Source organism: Panthera onca, chromosome F2 (genome assembly GCF_046562875.1).
Source record: "Panthera onca isolate mPanOnc1 chromosome F2, mPanOnc1 haplotype 2, whole genome shotgun sequence".
In the NCBI taxonomy this organism is placed as follows: Eukaryota; Metazoa; Chordata; class Mammalia; order Carnivora; family Felidae; genus Panthera; species Panthera onca.
Genome location: NC_138356.1, coordinates 55,870,165 through 55,894,244, shown reverse-complemented (window position 1 = coordinate 55,894,244; position 24,080 = coordinate 55,870,165). Strand labels below are relative to the sequence as shown.

At 35.1% G+C, this 24,080-nt stretch overlaps 1 protein-coding gene across 1 annotated transcript in view; it reads left to right on the top strand.

Annotated features, from left to right (window-relative positions):
* LOC144615073 (uncharacterized) overlaps window positions 1-24,080 on the top strand; it is a 430,524-nt gene that overhangs the window by 148,028 nt on the left and 258,416 nt on the right. The gene's annotated exons all lie outside the window — the stretch shown is intronic.

The window sequence follows — 24,080 nt, the reverse complement described above, 5'->3', positions numbered from 1 at the left end:
TGTTATACAGATAATTCCACCTTCTCCCTTTCCTCTCGTTCACGTCCATAGTTTCTCAAAATCTAACAAATGCTGATTTACAGTGTCTACAGTCTGTCCGTTCACAGTCAAAGGACCTATGTTTGGAACCAGAAAGAAACAATGTGCCAGTCCATGAGAGACCTCATGCTTGCTTTCAACTATCATGCAGTGTTTTTTGTTCTATGACCAGCTTATTTCACTTAGCATAATAATGTCCTTCAGGTTCATCAATGTTGCAAATGGCAGGATTTCCTTCATTTTTAAGGCTGAGTAATACTCCATTGTATGCATATTCTGTTCATCTCTTGGTGGATACTTTGGTTGTTTCCATATCTTGGCTATTGTGAATAGTGCTGCTATGAACATGGGAATACAAATATCTTGTTGAGATTCTAATTTCAATTTTATTTGGATCCAAGTATAGTTTGGGATTGCTGGATCATTTGGCGATTCTATTTTTAACTTTTTGAGAAATTGCTATACTGTTTTCTATAGCTGTTGCACCATTTTACAATCCCATCAACATGAATTCTTACATGCTATTGGTTGAAGTTTCATTTGCAAAAAGTTGCTGTGTGGAACTTTTGACTTCTCTTTCAACATCTTCAGTTTGCAGCAAACCCTCTCATCTCTATTTGGGCATTTCTTACCACCTCCATCGTTTCATCTTCAGACCAAACTGCCAATGTCTCTTACCCTAATTTTCCCCCAGCTGTCTCCAATTGGCTTTTCCTTCTTCCACCCCTTTATTTTCCTTTTATTCTCCACAGTAGGTAGAGTGATCCTGTTAAATGAAAAATATATCATTGTAGTCTTCTCCAAAATTTGCAATGCCTTCACATCTCATTCAAAATAAAGTTGAAGTTCTTATAATAGTAGATACCTTTCTATGAGACCATAACACCTGCCCCTTCCTCATCTTTCTCATCTGATTCAAGCATAATCCCATTTCTGAGCCTTTTATTCATTGTCCTTTATGACAGGTGTACTCTTCACCCAAATTTCATTATGTTTAATTTCTTCCCCCATATCCTTCAGACTGTTATTTACATGTCATCTTCCCTGTGTGGCCAGCGCACGCACACACACACACACACACACACACACACACACACACCCTTCCATTAGCTTTCAGAACTTTACTGGTTGTCTTCCTATGCGCTAGTCACATCAGATATATCACTTGTTTAGTCTTTTTGTCTTTCCTATAAAAAGTAAGCCCTATATGGACAAGGATGTTTGGTTTTGGTCATCGATGTATTCCCAGTGTTATAAAAGTGTTGGACACATAGAAAGTACTTCGTAACTATATATTGAATTATAAATGTTACATTAAATTATATATATATATAATATCTACTTTATAATATATATTTATATTACATATATTTAATTTATATGTATTACATATTAAACGTTATAATTGTACTGAGCACATTAAAATGTTACATTACGGGGTGCCTGGGTGGCTCAATCAGTTGAGCATTTGACTTCGACTCAGATCATGATCTCGCAGTACATGAGTTCAAGCTCTGTTTGATACCTGTTCAAGCCCCACAGCAGGCTCTGTGCTGACAGCTCAGAGCCTGGAGGCTGCTTCAGATTCTGTGTCTTCCTTTCTCTCTGCCCCTCCCCCACTTGCACTGTGTCTCTCTCAAAAATAAATAAAAATTTAAAACAATTAAAGTGTTTACATTAAAAGTGATGAATAGAATTGTGGTTCAGAATTGCCTATACTGCTTATATTGTTCTCTCCTGTTTCTAAACTTCTCTCCCACTCACTTTTGTTCTCTCTGTCTTCCAATGTGAATTATTAACGTATGATAATCCTTAATTTTACCCCTTTAGTAGTCATGAGAAATAGATGGCTTCTTTACCTGCTCCAATATATTTTCTTCTCCCCTATCCTCTTAGCTCTATTCTCAGTTGTGATACCTGTTCATATGGACTATTGTGATACGGGATTAGGAAGAAAAAATAAACATATAGGAGAATGAGAGGTACTGGATTTATTCCACGACTTAACTTGTTCTTTTAAGTATTTAGTTGCAGTTGACCCATTTTTTGTTTTCATACCAGCATTTTAATCATATTCAAGGGGCAGTCTATAATTATACAATATCATAAGAATGATTATTACTGAAGATATACATATAAGAATACATTCAAAATATATTCTATTTTATACATTTGTAAGATAAACTCCACAAGAAAATATCAATAAAATGGATATAAAATCTGAATATTTATTATATTCTATTAGTAAAGTACTTAATATTATATAAATACATTAATTTTAATAAATACATTTTTTCTATTCAGAGAAATGCATTCCTCCTTCAGATAAAATAGCTCAAACTGTTATATATATATATGGAAGTATAATATTTTTTAATAAATTACAAATTAATTTTTAATGTTTTAATGTAAAGTATTTTTCATCCTACATGGCATTGATAAAGTTATGGCTTTTTTTTTTTTGCTAGAAATAGAAAACAAATATGGTTTAAAGAGAGAGCTGTTTACTTCAGAGTGTCCAAAAACTATGTATACAGCTATCCCTGTGAGTTCTTCTCTTGAACATTCATACTTTTTACATATTTCTTGACATTAAGTAAAAGACACAGGAAATCTCCCAGAAGTTACTAAGCTTGCCTTCATTTGCCTTTTGATGAACTATTCATATATTTTGTAAGAGCAGAAGAAAAATAAAATATGAGAATTTCACTTTTATAAAACAGATGATCTGTGGAAAAAATGCGGCATACCTATAAATGTAGATCTTTTTCAGGCATATGTAAGTCTATGTGATTGAACATATGGGTTTATGGTTGAGAACAAGTCATAACAATTTTTTTCAGAGTAGTGCATGCTCTCATAATATTAAAAATTTGTATTTTCTGGTTCTGATGAGTAATACTATCAAGATAAACAGTAGACAAAAATGTAGTATTTGATTGGAGGTCATAAGTTAATCTGCCTACTATATTGGAAACTCCTTGTAGTTTTTTTTTTTTTTTTTTCCCCCCCTGGGAAAGGAATGCAATAGAGATAATATCTTTTCAAATCCATAATGTCCCTGATTTGTAAAGGTATCATAAAGGATTGTCTTGAATATGTTCTGCTTATCAGAAAATTATAAAACCTGGAAGGAAAATATAGAATTTCCTGTTTTATCCAAATAAAGAAAAAACAATACTTATATTTATTTTTATAGCTCTAGCATTCTGTGGCATATTAAGAACTGAGGCATTTTGGGGCGCCTGAGTGGCTAAGTTGGTTAAGCGTCCAACTTCATCTCAGGTGATGATCTTGCAGTCCATGAGTTTGAGCCCCATGTCGGGATCTGTGCTGACAGTTCAGAGCCTGGAGCCTGTTTCAGATTCTGTGTCTCCTTCTCTCTCTTCCCCTCCCCCAGTCACACTCTGGCTCTGTCTCTTAAAAAATGAATAAATGTTAAAAAAAATTTTTTTAAAGAACTGAGGCATTTTAACAAATAAGAAGATGAGTGTTAAATGTATCAGGTAAAAATTCCTATATTTCACCAATGATTTAAAAAGTGAAATTTTCTTTGTGTATAGACCATGAAGGCTTAAAAAAAATTATAAAAGATGAGAAATGCTAAGAAATCTGTCTGAATACAATAAATAGTTTGGCCTTCACTAACATGTATTTGATTTGGTTAAGTTATGTATTCATTGAGTCTGGTAATTTCTTCATCTGTAAAATATAAACAACTTTGATCTCTGTGTTGGCCACTAATATTTTAATCACAAGCATCAGCATACAATCCAAAATATCTCAAGGGAAGAAAGGAGATGTTGATTTTTATAATTGGCAGGTACAATCAGAGAAGCTGGATTCATGCACAACTGGATTCATACATTCAAATGTGACCAGCTATCTGTCTTCTTTTATTGATCACTTATTTTTATTCTTAAATAGACTTTCTCCATGCAACGCAAATATTGGTTCTTGGAATTCCAAGCTTACTTAATCTATCCTTAACATGAATTAGTGATGCATATTGAAATTGAAAGATATATAGGTATCTGTATGTGTATATACATATATCTCTCTCCAAAGTTTAGGTCAGTTCCAGGAAAACAGAAACAAAATACGCTGATTGTTTGACTATATGTTAAATTCATGCATTTTGGATAATATAAAATATATTGATTGGGAAGCATATGTTTAAAGTTTTTTAATGTTTATTTATTTTTGAGAGAGAGAGACAGAGCATGAGCAGGGGAGGAGCAAAGAGAGAGGGAGCTACAGAATCTACAGCAGGCGCCAGTCTCTGAGCTGTCAGCACAGAACTTGACATGGGGCTCGAACTCAGGAACTGTGAGATCATGACCTGAGCCAAAGTCAGGTGCTCAACCGACTAAGTCAACCAGGCACCCCTAGTGGGAGGCATATGTTAGCACCATAGTTCTAATAGAGAAGTTAAAAACGAAAGGAAGGTGGAGCACCTGGGTGGCTGTCGGTTGAGCATCGGACTCTTGATTTCAGTTCACGTCATGATCCTAGGGTCGTGGGATCAGGCCCCATGTCCATCTCTGTCCTGAGGGTGGAGTCCACTTGGGATTCTCTCTCTCCTCTCTCTGTTTCTCCCCCAGTCAGATGCATGTGCTCTCATTCACTCTCTCTCTGAAATAAAAAATAATAAAAATAAATGTATAAAATCAATTAGATAAAAATGAAAGAAAAGCTCTATTTGTGTATATATTTTCTTTTTCTACTAAGAATAAAATTCAAATTTATACTTGTGTTTCCTTAACTAAAATTCCTGGACATGGAGATTATCCTTTTAAAAGAGATACCATTATTATTTTCATATTTTTTGACAATGCTGAATAAATAAAAATAACATTGTTTCAGTTATGTAGTAAATAAATAAAAATATGAATGCCCAAACCATTTGACCTTTAAACATACCTTTTTTGGGGGCGCCTGGTGGCTGCGTCAAATAAGTGTACAACTTCGCTTGGGTCATGGTCTTATGAGTCGATTCGTGGGTTCAAGCCCTGCTTCGGGCTCTATGCTGACAGCTCAGAGCCTGGACCCTGCTTCTGATTCTGTGTCTGCCTCTCTCTCTGTCACCCCCATCCCCCACCGTGTACTCTCTGTCTCTCAAAGGTGAATTAATGTTAAATTTTTTTTAAATACCTTTTTAAAAAAATAAATTACCCTCTAAAAATTTAATACTCAGTTATAACATTACTGTTTTGTACATTAATATATTTGTATAATATTTCTTTAATCCAGTCATCCAAACAACTAATTATGATTATAAGTGTAATTTTTTAAATAATACCTTATATATTCTCCTGTATGATGGTTAGAATTGAATAAATCCGAATATATACAGTGTCATTCTAATATACTACTATTATTTGTTTTAACTCATTAGCTGTTCTTTTTTTCCTAATAACTTAATGCATGAGAACAAGGCTTAGAGGGCTGTTCTCAGTCACACAGCAGTGTTATATCCTGTAAGGCATTCAATTATTGATTCTTGAACATGATATATCAACAGATATATTTTTATTCACAATCCTCAGAAATAGTGTGTACTCTTCTTTGTCAGAACCCATTCACTGCTTTGGTGATAGAAGTTATGCCTGAAATTATGTTTGTGAACACTGTAGCATTTGCCTATGAATTGGCTTATGTAAAATTATTTAACGAAATGATAATACTTAGATAACAATGCCCTTATTAATTATTACATTATGTCTTCGGAGACTTGTCAGGATTTTAGTTACCTTGTATTTTTCTTGGAAATAGCATCCTAATTATAAATGAAAATTTAAAATTTTAATACCATTTTGCAAAGTATCAAATTGTAACTGTTGCAAAAATCAGTGCTTTTTAAAATACCTCTGGACTAATAAATTTAAATTTATTGTATAAAACAATATCTTTAAATCCTAAAGTTTCTATTTAGATTGTACATTTTCTTTTTGGCACCCCTGAGTAAAAACAAAACAATTTATAAACATTATGACTCTGAAATCTGTGTAACTTAAGAAGGACCCAATTATTTTGGTTTTAAAAGTTTATAATGGAAAAATAAAGAAAGTTCATAAGCTGGTGTATAAGATCTACTAAGGATTTATTGGCCATGCCCTATTACACTTGAGAAAAATTGCTACTGTCAGTTTTATAAAAAACAACAAAAAAAGTGATGTGAACCATCCTCATGCTATATTTCTGGATGAATGCCTAATTTTAAAAGCATAGCACAAAAGCTAGGAGAATTATTTGTGTTGTCTGCAGCATTGACATTGAGTTTTATTTATGTAAGTAATTTCAAATAAAGGGTGAATAATTCAAAATAGACACAAGGAAAAAACTGAGATTTTAAAACAATTGAATATCAAAATGCAATTAAAACTTCATGAATCCCTCATATTCCCCATTGATCATATTCCTATCATCTCTCTTTGGATTTGGTGTCTTTTTAACTGCTCTCCCTCTTCCTCTTCTCTCTTTCTCTCCTTCCCTCTTTCTTCTCTCTGATAAAGGATGTAATCCAGATCTTAAAAAAAAAAATCTATCTCAAATCATAAAGACAAAAAAGCAAGCTAATAGAAGCGAGGCAAAAGTTACAATAGACAATTCACTGATATTTTACAGCATTTAGAAATTATAATATAGAAACCATAAAGATATTATCCTATATATTCTTATAATATTTTAAATTATTGTTTAATCTCCATTGAATTAATTTATACATTGTATCTACATAGATGATTTTTATAAATTGTGTTAGATAAGAATCGAATTTTATCTTGTTTTATATGGATTATCTATCATTCCACAACCAAGTATTAAGTAGTTGGTAACTTCCAAAAGAGTATCAGTTTTATCTGTACCATACACCATGCATGAAATTTCTATATTGGTGTTGGTATTTTCTGGAATCTTCATTTTATTCTGTTGGTCCATTTGACTTGTTCATGTGCCAGTACCACATTTTCTTCAGTTATATAATTATACATAATTTTCTAAAATGTCATGGATGTGTCTTTGCACATCGTCTATTCACTTATTTCTGTCTCATATATGTGTGTATATAATATATACATATGCATGTTTTATATAATTATTAAATTCATAATATATGTGCTGTATGTATATATACCCACATATATGCATATATTATATATTTACATTATATGTGTGTGTGTGTGTGTATAGGACACGCACACACATCTCTCCTTATTCAAATATATTCTATTCAGTATCCTTGTTGGCTTTTAAAACACATAGTGACAAGTTGATTCTAAAATTTTAATGAAATACAAATGTCTTAGGACTGCTGGAACTACTTGGAAAATGAGAATAAAATAGAAACTTTAAAATCATTGTTTTCAAGTTTTACAACAAAGCTATACTTATCAAAACAGTGCAATATTGGCTTAAGAATTTGTTTTTTATTTTGGGGCACCTGGGTGGCTCAGTTGGTTAAGCATCCGACATCGGCTCAGGTCATGATCTCACAGTTCATGGGTTTGAACCCCACTTCAGGCTCTGTGCTGATGGCTCAGAGCCTGGAGCCTGCTTGGGATTCTGTGTGTCTCTCTCTCTCTGCCCCTTCCCCACCCTGCTTTCACTCTCTTCTCTCTGTGTCTCTCAAAACCAAATACAATATTTAAAACATTTTTAATTAAAAAATTATTTTATATTTTTAAGTTTTATTTATTTATTTTCAGAGAGAGAGAACATGAGTGTGGAAGGGGCGGAGACAGAGTGAGAGAGAATTCTAAGCAGGCTCTGTGCTGTCAGTGCAGAGCTCAACATGGGGCTCAATCCCACAAACCATGAGATCATGACCTAAGAATTGCATGCTCAACTGACTGGGCCACCCACTGGCCCCATTCAGAATTTTTTTTTAATAATTTGGCTCTTGTTGAAAGTGCTGCTATAAACTTTGGGGTACAAGTGCCCCAATGCATCAGCACTCCTGTATCCCTTGGGTAAATTCCTAGCAGTGCTATTGCTGGGTCATAGACTAGATCTATTTTTAATTTTTTGAGAGCCTAAATGTCCATCAACTGATGAATGGATACAGAAATTGTGGTTTATATACACAATGGAATACTATGTGGCAATGAGAAAGAATGAAATATAGCCTTTTGTAGCAACGTGGATGGAACTGGAGAGTGTTATGCTAAGTGAAATAAGTCATACAAAGAAAGACAGATACCATATGTTTTCACTCTTATGTGGATCCTGAGAAACTTAACAGAAGACCATGGGGGAGGGAAGGAAAAAAAAAGGTTAAGAAAGGAAAGGAGCCAAACCATAAGAGACTCTTAAAAACTGAGAACACACTGAGGGTTTATGGGGGGTGGGAGGGAAAGGAGGGGTGGTGATGGGTATTGAGGAGGGCACCTGTTGGGTTGAGCACTGGGTGCTGTATGGAAACCAATTTGATAATAAATTTCATATTAAAAAAAAAAAGAATTATTTTTAAATGCAGTAAGATAGGTCTAAACACACATCCACTTACAAAGTTGTTTTACTTAATTTTTAGCACGCTACTGAAATAAATCAAAGGGAAGGTAAAATTATTTTCAAGAAATGAGATGGGAAAACTGAGTAAGTACATGGAAATAGTAAATCCAGAATTTACTTCATACCATACAACAAAACTATTTTGAGATGGCTCACAGTCCTAAACCTAAAAATTAAACCTACAAGCTACTAGAAGAAAACTTCCAATAATTTTCTTTTAAATATTGTGTCAGTGGTTTCTTGTAACAACTGAAAAATCTGAACCATGACTTTAAAAATTAATAAAACTTTCTTCATTAAAATTAAAACCATGTAGTTCACAAAAGACACATTTAAGAACATGAAAATACCATTAAAAAGCTGAGATAAATTTTAAAATAATATGTAACGGCAAAAGGTTTACTCCAAGTAAGAATTTCTATAACAATAATAAAAAGAACATCTCAATGAAAAAAAATCTTTAAAAAGAATAGATAAATGGCCAATATGCATGTGAAAAGGTATTCATTATTATGAGTAAACATGGAAATGTACATAAAAATTATCACTTCACACCATTTGAATGATTAAAATTAAAAAGTCTGACATTGATTGCCAATTATCATTAAAAATATGGAGAAACTGGAAGTCTTAATACGTTGCTGTATGTAGTATAAAATTATTGAACCATTTGGGGATACAGTTCATGATATTTTTTATTAAGTTAAATATACACCTATCTTATGACCATGCAATTTCAGATAGAGGAAGTTGCTCATGCTAAATATAATAGGAAAATAGCAGTAGAATTACTGAGTGATTGAGTAAGCATATTTTACTTTTATAATAAACTGCCAAGGAATTTTACAATGTGACTGTACCATTTTACATCCCACCAAAAGTGAATGAGCACAGTGAAAGACAATAGCAGGGAAACATCTGTTTATATTGAAATATTAAGGAGAAGTCTCTGGGGAGGTGCAATTTAAACATAGACATGAAACATGAAGAAAAGCCAGTCATATGAAGAGATACAAACGTGTACATTTTATGTTAAAGCCACAAGGTAGGAAAGAACTCTCTATGTTTGAAGAACTGAAAGAAACTCAGTGTAAATGAACTGAGCACCAATGACAAAATCTAAGGTTGGAAACAGCAGATTGATTGTATTATATGTGCAGTGAAGATACGTTGAAATGCCTCAACCGGAGTAACATAAAAATAATACATGAGTCAAAAAGATCTTCCATGTTATTACATAATAGATTATAGGTACAGAATCCGAAAATAAGCAAACCATGTAGAAAAGAAATATGGAGGGGCACCTGGGTGGCTCAGTTGAGTAAGTGTCCGACTTTGCCTCTGGTCACAAACTTACAGCTCATGAGTTAGAGCCCCACATTATTAGGCTCTGTGCTGACAGTGTGGAGTGTGCTTGCGATTCTGTCTCCCTCTCTCTCTTCCCCCCCAAAAATAAATAAATAAATAAGCATTTTTTTAAAAAACAAAAGAAATATGGAAAAGCAAACAAGATATTGTCAAATGGGGAAAATGTATGTGAGAAAGAACTAGAGTTCTGTGTGTTCTTCATTGTGTCAATAAAGCCATAGCCATTTAGATTTACTTCTCCAATTTTTTTTTTAATTTTATTTTTTATTTTTAAAAGTTTATATCCAAATTAGTTAGCATATAGTGCAACGATGATTTCAGGAGTAGATTCCTTAGTGCCCCTTACCCATTTACCCCATCCCCCCTCCCCGTAACCCTCAGTTTGTTCTCCATATTTACGAGTCTCTTCTATTTTGTCCTCCTCCCTGTTTTTATATTATTTTTCTTTCCATTCCCTTATGTTCATCTGTTTTTTCTCTTAAAGTCTTCATACGAGTGAAGTCCTATGATTTTTGTCTTTTTCTGACTAATGTCACTTAGCATCATACCCTCTAGTTCCCTCCATGTAGTTGCAAGTGGCAAGATTTCATTCTTTTTGATTGCTGAGTAATACTCCATTATATATATATACCACTTTTCTTTATCCATTAATCCATCGATGGGCATTTGGGCTCTTTCCATACTTTGGCTATTGTTGATAGTGCTGCTGTAAACATTGGGGTGCATATGTCTCTTCAAAACAGCACACCTGTATCCCTTGGATAAATACCTAGTAGTGCAATTGCTGGGTCGTAGGGTAGTTCTGTTTTTAATTTTTTGAGGAACCAACATAATGTTTTCCAGAGTGGCTACACCAGCTTGCATTCCCACCAACAATGCAAAAGAGATCCTCTTTCTCCGCATCTTCACCAACATCTGTTGTTGCCTGAGTTGTTAATGTTAGCCATTCTGACAGGTGTGAGGTGGTATCTCATTGTGGTTTTGATTTGTATTTCCCTGATGATGAGTGAGGTTGAGCATTTTTTCATGTGTCAGTTGGCCATCTGGAAGTCTTCTTTGGAGAAGTGTCTATTCATGTCTTTTGCCAATTTCTTCACTGGGTTATTTGTTTTTTGGGTGTTGAGTTTGGTAAGTTCTTTGTAGATTTTGGAGATTAACACTTTATCGGATATGTCGTTTGCAAACATCTCTCATTCTGTCGATTGCCTTTTAGTTTTGCTGATTGTTTCCTGTGCTGTGCAGAAGCTTTTTATTTTGATGAGGTCCCAGTAGTTCATTTTTGCTTTTGTTTCCCTTGCCTCTGGAGATGTGGTGAGTAAGAAGTTGCTGTGGCCTAGATCAAAGAGGTTTTTGTCTGCTTTCTCCTCGAGGATTTTGATGGCTTCCTGTCTTACATTTAGGTCTTTCATCTGTTTTGGGTTTATTTTTGTGTATAGTGTAAGAAAGTCGTCCAGATTCATTCTTCTGTGTGTCACTGTCCAGTTTTCCCAGCACCACTTGCTGAAGAGACTGTCTTTATTCCATTGGGTATTCTTTCCTGCTTTGTCAAAGATTAGTTGGCCATACATTTGTGGATCCATTTCTGGGTTCTCTATTCTGTTCCATTGACCTAAGTGTCTGTTCATGTGCCAGTACCATACTGTCTTGATGATTATAACTTTGTAGTATAGCTTGAAGTCCAGGATTATGATGCCTCCTGCTTTGGTTTCTTTTTTCAAGATCGCTTTGGCTATTCGGGGTCTTTTCTGGTTCCATACACATTTTAGGATTATTTGTTCTAGCTCTGTGAAGAATGCTGGTGTTACTATGATAAGGATTGCATTGAATATGTAGGTTGCTTTGGGTAGTATCAACATTTTAACAATATTTGTTCTTCCTATACAGGAGCATGGAATCTTTTTCAGTTTTTTTGTATCTTCTTCAATTTCTTTCATAAGCTTTCTATAGTTTTCAGCATATAGATTTTTTACCTCTTTGGTTAGATTTATTCCTAGGTATTTTATGTTTTTTTGTGCAACTGTAAATGGGATTGATTACTTGATTTCTCTTTCTGTTGCTTCATTGTTGGTGTATAGGAAAGCAACCGATTTCTGTGCATTCATTTTATATCCTGCAACTTTGCTGAATTCATCAATCAATTCTAGCAGTTTTTTGGTGGAAACTTTTGGGTTTTCCACATACAGTATAATGTCATCTGCGAAGAGTGAAAGTTTGACCTTCTCCTGGCCGATTTGGATGCCTTTTATTTCTTTGTGTTATCTGATTGCAGAGGCTAAGACTTCCAATACTATGTTGAATAACAGTGGTGAGAGTGGACATCCCTGTCTTGTTCCTGACCTTTGGGGGAAAGCTCTCAGTTTTTCTCCATTGAGGGTGATATTAGCGTTGGGTTGTTCATATATGGCTTTTATGATCTCGAAGTATGCTCCTTCTATCCCTACTTTCTCGAGGGTTTTTATCAAGAAAGGATGCTGTATTTTGTCAAATGCTTTCTCTGCGTCTATTGAGAGGATCATGTGGTTGTTGTCCTTTCTTTTATTGATGTGATGAATCACGTGAATTGTTTTGCAGATATTGAACCAGCCCTGCATCCCAGGTATAAATCCCACTTGGTCATGGTGAATAATTTTTTTAATGTATTGTTGGAGCTAGTTGGCTAATATCTTGTTGAGGATTTTTGCATCCAGGTTCATCAGGGAAATTGGTCTATAGTTCTTCTTGTTAGTGGGGTCTCTGTCTGGTTTTGGAATCAAGGTAATGCTGGCTTCATAGAAAGAGTTTGGAAGTTTTCCTTCCTTTTCTATTTTTTAGAACAGCTTCAAGAGAATAGGTGTTAACTCTTCCTTAAATGTTTGGTAGAATTCCCCTGGAAAGCCATCTGGCCCTGGCCTCTTGTTTTTTGGCAGATTTTTGATTCCTAATTCGATTTCCTTACTGGTTATGGGTCTGTTCAAATTTTCTATTTCTTCCTGTTTCAGTTTTGGTAGTGTATATGTTTCTAGGAATTTGTCCATTTCTTCCAGATTGCCCATTTTATGGGTGTATAATTTCTTATAATATTCTCTTACTATTGTTTTTATTTCTGCTGTGTTGGTTGTGATCTCTCCTCTTTCATTCTTGATTTTATTTATTTGGGTCCTTTACTTTTTCTTTTTGATCAAACTGGCTAGTGGTTTATCAATTTTGTTAAATTCTTTCAAAGAACCACTTCTGGTTTCATTGATCTGTTCTACTGTTTTTTGGTTTCAATAGCATTAATTTCTGCTCTAATCTTTATTATTTCCTTCCTTCTGCTGGTTTTGGGTTTTATTTGCTGTTCTTTTTCCAGCTCCTTAAGGCATAAGGTTAGGTTGTGTATCTAAGATCTTTCTTCCTTCTTTAGGAAGGCCTGGATTGCTATATACTTTCCTCTTATGACCACCTTTGCTGCGTCCCAGAGGTTTGGTGTTGTGGTGTTATCATTTTCATTGACTTCCATGTACTTTTTAATTTCTTCTTTAACTTCTTGGTTAGCCCATTAATTCTTATGTAGGATGTTCTTTAGTCTCCAAGTATTTGTTACCTTTCCAAATTTTTTCTTGTGGTTGATTTCAAGTTTCATAGCGTTGTGATCTGAAAATATGCATGGCATTATCTCGATCTTTTTGTACTTACTTGGGGCTGATTTGTGTCCCAGTATATGGTCTATTCTGGAGAATGTTCCATGTACACTGGAGAAGAATGTATATTCTGCTGCTTTAGGATGAAATGTTCTGAATATACCTGTTAAGTCCATCTGGTCCAGTGTGTCATTCAAAGCCATTGTTTCCTTGTTGATTTTTTGATTAGATAATCTGTCCATTGTTGTGAGTGGGGTGTTGAAGTTTCCTACTCTTATGGTATTACTATCGATGAGTTTCTTTACATTTGTGATTATTTGATTTATATATTTGGGTGCTTTCACATTTGGTGCGTAAATGTTTACAATTGTTAGGTCTTCTTGGTGGATAGACCCCTTGATTATGATATAATACCCTTCTGCATCTTTTGATACAGTCTTTATTTTAAAGTCTAGATTGTCTGATGTAAGTATGGTTACTCCGGCTTTCTTTTGTTGACCATTAGCATGATAGATGGTTCTCTATCCCCTTATTTTCAATCTGAAGGTGTCTTTAGGTCTGAAGTGGGTCTCTCGTAAACAGCGTATAGATGGATCTTGTTTTCTTATCTATTCTGTTACCCTGTATCTTTTGATTGGAGCATTGAGTCCATTGACTTTTTGAGTACTGAAAGATATGAATTTACTGCCATTATGATGCTTGCAGAGTTGGAGTTTCTGGTGGTTTTCTCTGGTCCTTTCTAATCTTTGTTGCTTTTGGTATACACGCGCGCACACACACACACACACACACACACATATGTTTTCATCTTTTCTCCCCTCAGAGATTCCCCCTTAAAATTTCTTGCAGGGCTGGTTTAGTGGTCACAAACCCCTTTAATTTTTGTTTGTCTGGGAAACTTTTTATCTCTCCTTCTATTTTGAATGACAGCCTTGCTGGATAAAGAATTCTTGGCTGCATATTTTTCTGATTCAGCACACTGAATATATTGTGCCACTCCTTTCTGGCCTGCCAGGTTTCTGTGGATAGTCCTGCTGCAAACCTGATCTGTCTTCCCTTGTAGGTTAGGGACTCTTTTTTCCCTTGCTGCTTTCATGATTCTCTCTTTGCCTATTTTGTGAATTTCACTATGATATGCCTTGTTGATGGTCTGTTTTTGTTGAATCTAATGGGGGTCCTCTGTGTTTCCTGGATCTTGATGTCTGTGTCTTTCTCCAGGTTAGGAAAGTTTTCCACTATGATTTGCTCACATAACCCTTCTACCCCTATTTCTCTTCCTCTTCTGGGACCCTTATGATTCTGATGTTGTTCCTTTTTAATGAGTCACTGATTTCTCTAATTCTTAAATCGTGCTCTTTGCCTTAATCTCGCTCTTCTTTTCTGCTTCATTACTCTCTATAAGTTTGTCCTCTATATCGCTGATTCTCTCATCCATCCTTGCTGCCGCTGCATCCATCCATGATTGCAGCTCAGTTATAGCATTTTTAATTTCATTCTATTTTTTACTTCTCTGCAGAAAGGATTCTAATCTGTTTTCAACTCCAGCTAGTATTATTATCGTGATTCTAAATTCTGCTTTAGACATCTTGCTTGTATCTGTGTTGGTTAAATCCCTGGATGTCGTTTCTTCATGCCCTTTCTTTGGGGTGAATTCCTTCATTTTGTCATTTTGAAGGGAGAAAAGGAATTAATGAGGTAGAAAAATTAAAATTAAAAAAATAAAATTAAAAAATACTAGAATTAAAAAATTAGACACACACACACACACACACACACACACACACACAAATCAAATGATGCTAGATCCTAGGTGCATTTTGGCCTGGGTGTTGAAAGTGGTTTGACAGATTACAGGAAAAAAAAAAGGGGGGGGAGGGGAAGAAAAGAAAAAAAAAAGGAAATCGTTTGAGAATTTGAAAAACTGAATACACTGAAGTAGTCTAAATTGAGCTGAAGGGAGTATAATAGGATTTGAAAAAATATACACAAAAGTAAAGAATATAGTAGAAAAAATTAAAGAAAAATATTTTTAATAAAAATTAAAATAAAAATGAATTTTTTCTCTTTCTGTATTCAAGAAAAAGAAAAGAAACAAAAAAGAAAAAATATTTGAAAAAGGGAAATTGTTTGAAAATTTGAAAAAGTGAATATACTGTAGTAGACTAAAATTATGGAAATAAAATCGAATTTGAAAAAAAATTACATAAAAGAAAATATATAGTAAAAAAATTAAAAATATTTTAGTAGAAATTGAATGTAAAGATGAATTTTTTCTCTTTCTGCAGTCAAGAAAAAGAAAAGAAATGAAAAAGAGAGAAAAAGAAAAAAAAGAAATCGTTTGAAAATTTGAAAAGGTGAATACACTGAAGTAGACTAAAATAAAATGATGGAAGTAAAATAGAACTTGAAAAAATTTACACAAAAGTAAAAAATATAGTAATAAAAATTAAAGAAAATATTTTTAATAAAAATTGATAATAAAAATGAATTTTTTCTCTTTTCTGTATCCAAGAAAAAGAAAAGAAGTGTAAAAAAGAAAAAAAAAAGAAAGAAAAAAAAATTGAATAGATGGACCTGCTAACAGAGTGAAGTAGGACTGAAATTACTTCGTTTTCCCCTAGAAGTCAGACTATGCAACGCTTTATAGTCCATAGACTAAGCAGGTGGTGAGATTTGTGTTCTTGAAGAGTGAAGTAGGCCCGGTTGGGCAGGGCTCAGTGTAACAGCTCAGCTCTCCACTAGATGGCGCTGCTAGCCTGCCAGGGTGGAGTGGTGTGGCACTAGTAGGTATGTATGTGCATGCATGGGAGTGGTGAAAATGGTGCCACTCAGCTACCCAGTCTGTTCTCCTGGATCAGCAATCGCGCATCCATCCTCTGTCTTCAACTTTCGTCCACTCCCTGCTTTTTCACTCTCCGTGACCAGGCCCCCAGGCAGTACCTCTCTCCCGAGTTTTGTCTCAGATGCGGCTATTTTACCCAGCCCTTTACTTCGGAAGGACTGTGTCTTTGACCCGTTCGGTGCCTCTGGGGGAGGGTCTCACCGAGCAATGGCTGAATGAGAATTGGGTGAATGTTGGCTGCACCCAGGAACGCTTGCTGGACCCTGCTGCTGCCAGTGCCCCGAGACTGTGGCCAGGTGCCAGCCGGCCCCAGAAAAAGTTTGGGAGATAGTGTAGCAGCAGCTTTTCAGGGATTATGGAAAACCACAACACACGTCTGGCACCAGGCTTCACCCTTAACGACCTTGTTCCAATACCAGCAAATGTGACTGTTTTCTGGGGTCTGCTGGGACCAGGTGGCTTCAACACTGTCTACCAAATGTCCTTCCAGCAGTGGAACTGCTTTTCCCTGTGTGGCTCGAGAACCTCCCGGACCCCACTCTGCTCCTGGGGATTTGCCCTTCCCACCAGAGCACTGCCAGGTATCGAGCTGCAGAGCTGCAGACTTTGCACTCCCCATGTTTACAGTCTTAATGGAATTTAAACCCTCTACTTTCTCCCTTTTTAGTTTAGTCCCTGCGGCGTTTCCAATTTTCTACTTTCTCTCCAGCTGCTTTTGGGGAGGGGTGCTTTTCCTGTATTGTCCCCCCCTCCCAGTCTCCGTCCTCTCTCCGCTTGCAAAAACACCTCTCTTCCTACCCCTTCTCACTCCCTAAGTTCGCCCCTCCGCGCTGTGTACCTACTGAATTCTGTGGTTCAGGTTGTGCAGATTGTTGTGTTAATCCTCCTATGAGTTTTCCAGGTGTGTAGGATGGTTTAGTGTTGGTCTGGCTGTATTTCATGGACACAAGACACACAAAAAACTTCCATGCTGTTCTGCCATCTTGGCTTCTCCTCCAGAGAGCTTCTCCAATTTGTTTTACTCATATACTTTGACTTTTAATTTTTTTTAATATACATATTGTAGATTTAACTTTTTCTTCAAAAATCCCTATTGGATTTTATTCTGAAAATCACATATGTGTTTCTTAACTTCAACAGTGTTTACTTTTTCTCTGAGGTTCTTTCTGCAAGCATCCTTTCTTGACTTGAGGATGCTTTGCCTTCTTGAGTATCTCTCATTTTGTTAATTAGAATTTTAATTCTAATCTCCTTCTTCCATTCAGTTACCTCTCCATGCTATCGTTTTCTACTCATTACTTGCGATTCTGGGCTTGATCAATTTTATTTGTAGTGTAACTACTGGTAATGTTGAATATGGATGTAACTACTGGCAGTGTTGAATATGAATGAATACTACACTCCATTGTCATATAAGAAAATTCTGGCTGTGTGACAGCTACCTAATTCAGCATTTTCTTTCTTATTGAGTAATTAGACATGTAGAAAAAGTGTCTGTACTTGAACATGCCCAACTGCAGTGCTTTGTTTAATGGAGGGGATTATAGGTCACTAAAATTGCTTCATGCTGAAAGGCCTCCTGTTTATGCACCCATCTGTAGTTAACTCTATAGCTCAGGGTGGAAGAAACCACTGCTTGTCTCCTACTTCCCTCAACTATATTTTATTACTTGAAATGATTGCCTCTAAACCAATTTATTAGGTTAAATAAGCTAATTGAGTAATATGAGTCTTCAGTACAGCTTCTCTACTGTAAGCTGGTAAGTGAAAATTGGACATCTGGGATCTTCTCTCTAAGGAAGAAGTAATCAGATTAGCTAAATTCTTCTTGCTACTTGCTGTTATCTTTACTATCTTAATCGTTTTCAAGGACAAGATCTTATGTTAAAAATTAGTTTTTAAATGTTTATTTTGAGAGATAGAGAGCGAGCATGAGTGGGGGAGGGGCAGATAGAGAGAGTGAGAGAAAGCATCCCAGGCAGGCTCCACACTGTCAGCACAGAGCCTGACATGAGGCTCAATGTCATGAATAGCCACCCAGGTGCCTCCTAATCATGAAATAACTTATCATCTGTTAGGAAGAAATTATTCTATAAGGTTTCACACTATGATTAGTTTCTCCAACAAGTAATGTCATTGTAATTGTGGCCATTTTGATGGGCTCAGGAGCAGGATGAGCCAGTTATCATTGTTTAGCTAACAGCAAAATATGTTAAGTCCAATGTCAACATTTTCTTATGAGCAAGATCATGCCTTTCAGGGACACCTGGGTGGCTCAGTTGGTTAAGTATCTAACTCTTGCATTTTGGCTCAGGTCATGATTTCATGGTTTGTGAAATGGAGCCCAGCATCCCTGTTTGGGATTCTCTCTCTCTTTCTCTGCCCCTTCCCTGCTCTCTCACTCTGTCTCAAAATAAATAAAGAAACTTAAAAAAAAAGGAAAAGAAAAGCTTGGATTTGATGTGAAAAGAGTGTTTAGGAGGTTGGAATGATATATTGGCTATTATTTTTCCCCAGTCATTTCCTTTCCAATCATTTGAGTAGTGGACACCATCCTCTCATGCTCAAAGACTTTGAGGAAAGAAGATAACATGATGAATATACTTTGTGCCAGCAAATTACAAACTTTGCTTAAGTGCCAAATTAGAAAGTAAAAAACAATTTTCTGTTAAAGGTGTGCTGTCATTTACTATCCTACAGTTAGGATTATTGAAATGTGTTTAAGATCAGACTAATGAATTATTACATATTTTGAAATGGATCTTGTCACAAACAAAATTGTTCTTACTAACAGTTTGCCTTCAGCATATTTCACTGAGTAACCCAACCTTTCTATGACACTTACAATCTTTCCAAACATTTTGGATTCTTGAAACAACACAGTTTATCCATTCAACAGAAATATATTGTCAGGAGCACGTGGGTGGCTCAGTCGGTTAAGCAAACCACTCTTGATTTCAGCTCAGGTCATGATCACATAGTTCATGGGATCCAGCCCCAAACAGCTCTGTGCTGACAGTGCAGAGAGCTTGGGATTCTCTCTTTCCCTTTCTCTCTGCCTTTGCCCCACTCGTGTGCTCTGTCTCTCTGTCTCTCTCTCTCAAAATAAATAAATAAACTTAATATATGTGTATATATTGGCCATCAGCATCAGGCAGCATCAGGCAGTGTTCTAAGTACTCGAAACACAGCAAGAAATAAAAGCAAAGCCCCTGTTCTTATGGATTGTAAATTCCTGCAGAATGTACAGCAGACAAACACACACACACAAAGTGGCAGCTAGAGAGAGTTAGGGACCATATTATATAGTGTACTATAGTATAGGGTATATGAAACTGACTCAGTATCAACTGAATTTAGGTTGGAAATTGATTTAAAGATTCGGAGTGCAATATGTTCTCACTTCTAGTCTACTTAACTTAAAAAGATACAAAGGTGGCATTGAAGCACATAGCCAAACAGCAGTCACACTGAAAGGTATGAGGACATGTCAGGTAGAGACTCCAACTTCTTCCCCTAAATTGGAATTACTTTTATTTGCAACATGTCAAAAAATAATAAATTCCAGGAGGACAATGTTGACAGGTAAAAAAAGAAAATAATACAAATTTTGGATGGTCCATCATACAATTCTTAGAGCAGTTTAGGCATTAGTAATTACTGTATGAGCACACACTAAACTTTACTGCCAAAAAATATATAATAGGGTCTAAACCTTTTTCTAACAGTATTGTTGTCACCACTTTTCATGATAACCATTTTGTATCAAATTTGTATTGGTGAAATTGAATGCATATTATTTTGCTCATATTCTGTTCTACAAGTAATACATTTACATCTTGTCACTGAGGAATCATCAAACATCATGAACCAAGAAAAAGTATATATAAATAAATTTTTCATTTGGTTTTGTTTTACTATGCTCCTGGCCCAAAGTTGTGTTTTATAATATTGATTTTATTGTAAGTATATATTAAATTCCAAGGATGACATACTATATATGTAGTTATAAGAACATGTATAAAAATAATAGAAGATACACATTGGTTAAAATTATGTGGTTTGTCTGATATGATCAGGTGGAGGTGGAGTGAACTGCTTGAAATAGGAGATATGTCTATACATATATAAAATAATTGCTCTAAAACCTTCACCATATTTTTTAAATCTCACAACTGTATAAGTACATGTGTGTGTGTTCAGTGAAAATATATGTTACATTTTCATTATTAGGAATGTAAATATATAGTATTAAACATAATGATCACAGAAAAATGTAAATAGTATGATATTTTTCTATAAAAATAAACAAAATTCTATATGCATTTACCTCTGCTAGTATATGCATGCATGAGCAGGGAGAAATATGCAGAAATATACCTGCAAGACTGTTGATCTAGTAAATGAGAAGGAAAATGGAGGTGGGGTTTCAATAGTTTTTTCTTTAAAATGTGTTTTTCTGTTCATTTACCTGCTTATAAATAACTATCATAGGTTGTTTTTAAATTTTGAAATGAAGTAAAGTAAGCATATGTTTTAAAAACAATACAACTCATATATATATATATATATATTATACTTCTGGTTACAGAAAAACTTGAGTGCCCTTTTATAGGGTATTTACTGAGTATGGAACATATAATATTTTAGCCTACTTTTGAAATAATACCATGTTTTTTACTCAGAATTATATTTCACTGAAATAAAAAAATCATGATCAATACTTTCAATATACCTTGACTTCTCAAAAAGTTTTATAAAGCACCTATGTTTATGACCAATTTACTAAATAAGACACCTGGAAATCTTATACTGTTGATCATTGTTTTTCTCATATTCACATTTTTATTCTATACTACCAACTTCTACCCACCACCAGCTACTTAACTAAAGTAAGGCCATCTTTTAGTACCTATTTCCTTCATATTTGTTTGTTAAATAAGTACCAAATAACAGTCTAACATTGCAGAGAAAAGGGGACAGAGGAAAGGGGACAGAGGAAAGGGGACAGAGGATCCAAACCAGGCTCTGCATGGAAGGGAGCCCAATGTGGGGATGGAAGTCATGAACCGGGAGATCATGACCTGAGCCAAAGTCAGACTTTCAATCTAATGAGACACCCAGGAGTCACTAGCATTGCATTCTTGTGGCATAATTAAAAATATAGGCATATTATCACAAGTATACATTCTTCCCCGGTAACACTATCTAAATATTTTATAAAATAAAGAAACAGATATTTGAATAGGTTTAAAATTATAATCTTAAATGTCAACTGTTACTTACTTCGTACTCAGAAAATTGTAATCAAATATTCTTGTTCCACTCTGGAGATTGCCACATCTGCTTTCCCATTGTGGCACTTTTAAGGAAAAGATTTATTACATTGTCAGTAATATAAAGTCTATTTCACTTGATTTCTTTGTTTTTGATATGTAAGTGTGAAAAAGCCTTTCTCATGTCTGTGTATGTTTCTTTGTAAGCAATTTTTAAGTATTATTCTGAAAATTGGTATGTGCCATATTTGCTTGTTTTCATAGCATATCTTAATTTTTTAAAAAAAATCCGTATCTCCGACAATGCATTGTTATTCTTATACTACGTGACTGCATTTAGTGTTATTAATTTTCAGTCCCTGAGACGGGGCTTACACCTGGCAATTCTTTAAAAAATAAGATATTATAGATGTAGATTTTTATATTATCTTGTCACAAATTCCATAGCTTTACTTGGGAGCTAAGGAAAAGTATCTGGCTTTTATGGGCCACATTTTTTAGCAGTGTTCACCAGTTCAATATGAATAATTCTAAAGCTCATGAATCGAACATACTACTTGCAGTAGCTTTGGTGGATTTAACAAAACAAGGTATTCTTAACATTATTTCAGACACATTGAGGATAAAACCTCTCTCTGGCTTATAAATTGCAGGCAAGAAATGTAACACAGAAGCTGCGTTTTGATGATGAAGTAACATACAAACAATCTGACTTCAGTTTGGCAACTTGACTTATTTTTGAAGTACCTATAAACATATAACATCGTTTCCTCTTTGGAAATACCTGTTAGAGGTTACAAAGGAATTACATCTTCTTGTAGCCAATTAATTATGAGAACATAAACTACATGGATCTTCTCTTTTCTCTACTACCCACGCCATGTTTCCCAGATCCTTCTCAAACACTTATATCTGTGTAACTGGCTAGTGGCAAACTGGCACTGCCCATGTCCTCTGCTAATTATTCCTCATCACTTAGTTTCAGGGCCTCTTGGGCTTTCAATGCCATTTATCTTTATTCCAGAACAATGCCACACTCGTAGCAACAGTGAGCAGAATAGAACAAGATATTATGGATAATTTCCATTTTCATTCATGTCTAACGTTTATTTCAATGGCTGCCTTTTTCATTATTTTCCAACAACTTTTGTGAGTCAGTATTTAGCATGCTAAAGTAAGCAACTAGTTTTTGTTGAAACTGAACCTCTAACAAATTTATACCTCAGAGCTGAAGCTTTCAAATCTATGTTTTCAGAGTTCCTCAAAAAGAAATGGAGGCATACATCTTCTGTCATTTACTTGTACAGGCAATCCTTCAAGAGGTCTATTCTGGGCTATATAATCCAGATTACCCACAAATCTGTCATATATCCTGCTGGCTCTCCTTTTGCATTTAGTCTGGAGACTTGTGGGGGCTGGAAAATAAGACATGCTACTCACAGACTAAGAGAGACAAGTCCAGGATTTGCAGGCTGGAGTTTCAAGAATACTTGATGTGGTAGAGGTATCATTTGATGAGCCATAAGCATGTTCAATGCCTAAGCTACTGAATACAGTTGAATTGCCCTGTAGTGTGATACACTGGGCTGTGATATATTCAGCCCAACTCTTTGCTGTTATTCAGACATTTCGCATCTGGCAGTAACAAGCCCAACAATTGGGACCCTAATATTTCTCTTGGTCTATAGCATAAGATTACTCTGCACTAGTATTGGGAGTATTTCTTCAGGACCTAGCCTGCGAACAATAAGCTTTTCAGTGGACCACCCCTACGATACAACACTGGGTCTGTTACAGGCTCTATTTTTGCTTGCTTCCTTGGAGCCCCTATAGGGCAAGGGATTAGGTTATTCCATGCTAATCTGGGATTTTCTCATTTTCCTTATTCATGTAAAATGTAGATTTCTTTAAAAAATTATATTGTATTTTGAGGTGTCAATTATAATTGAATTATACAATTCAATTTTTTTTTAATGAGCTCAGAGATGATAGAACTTACACTATGTGGTATATGTGACAACATATGCTTTAGCTGAGATATTCACTGGGAGTACTGGTCAGATATGCAGAAAAGAGGCTACCACTCTTATCCTATCTCACACCTCCATTCTGTTTGCTTGATGCTAGTCTTCCACATTTCTTATCCCCTCAAAAAAATATCAAAATGAATTTATGCCATTAGGACTATCTCTTACAGTGATACTGGACCTTCCATTCCAAGAGTCCCCCCAAAAAATGTCCTTGATTTTTACTACTCAAATTGTGGGCATGAATCAACATTGTTAGTAAATATCTGACCCTATCCCAGAATAACTAAAACAGAACCTATATTTTAGTAAGATACCAATATGATTCACATGCACATTAAAATTTAACAAGCACCCCTCTACAATATTCATAAATGAATAGAAATGATCCCCACAGCTCAAGAACTTGCAGGTGTCA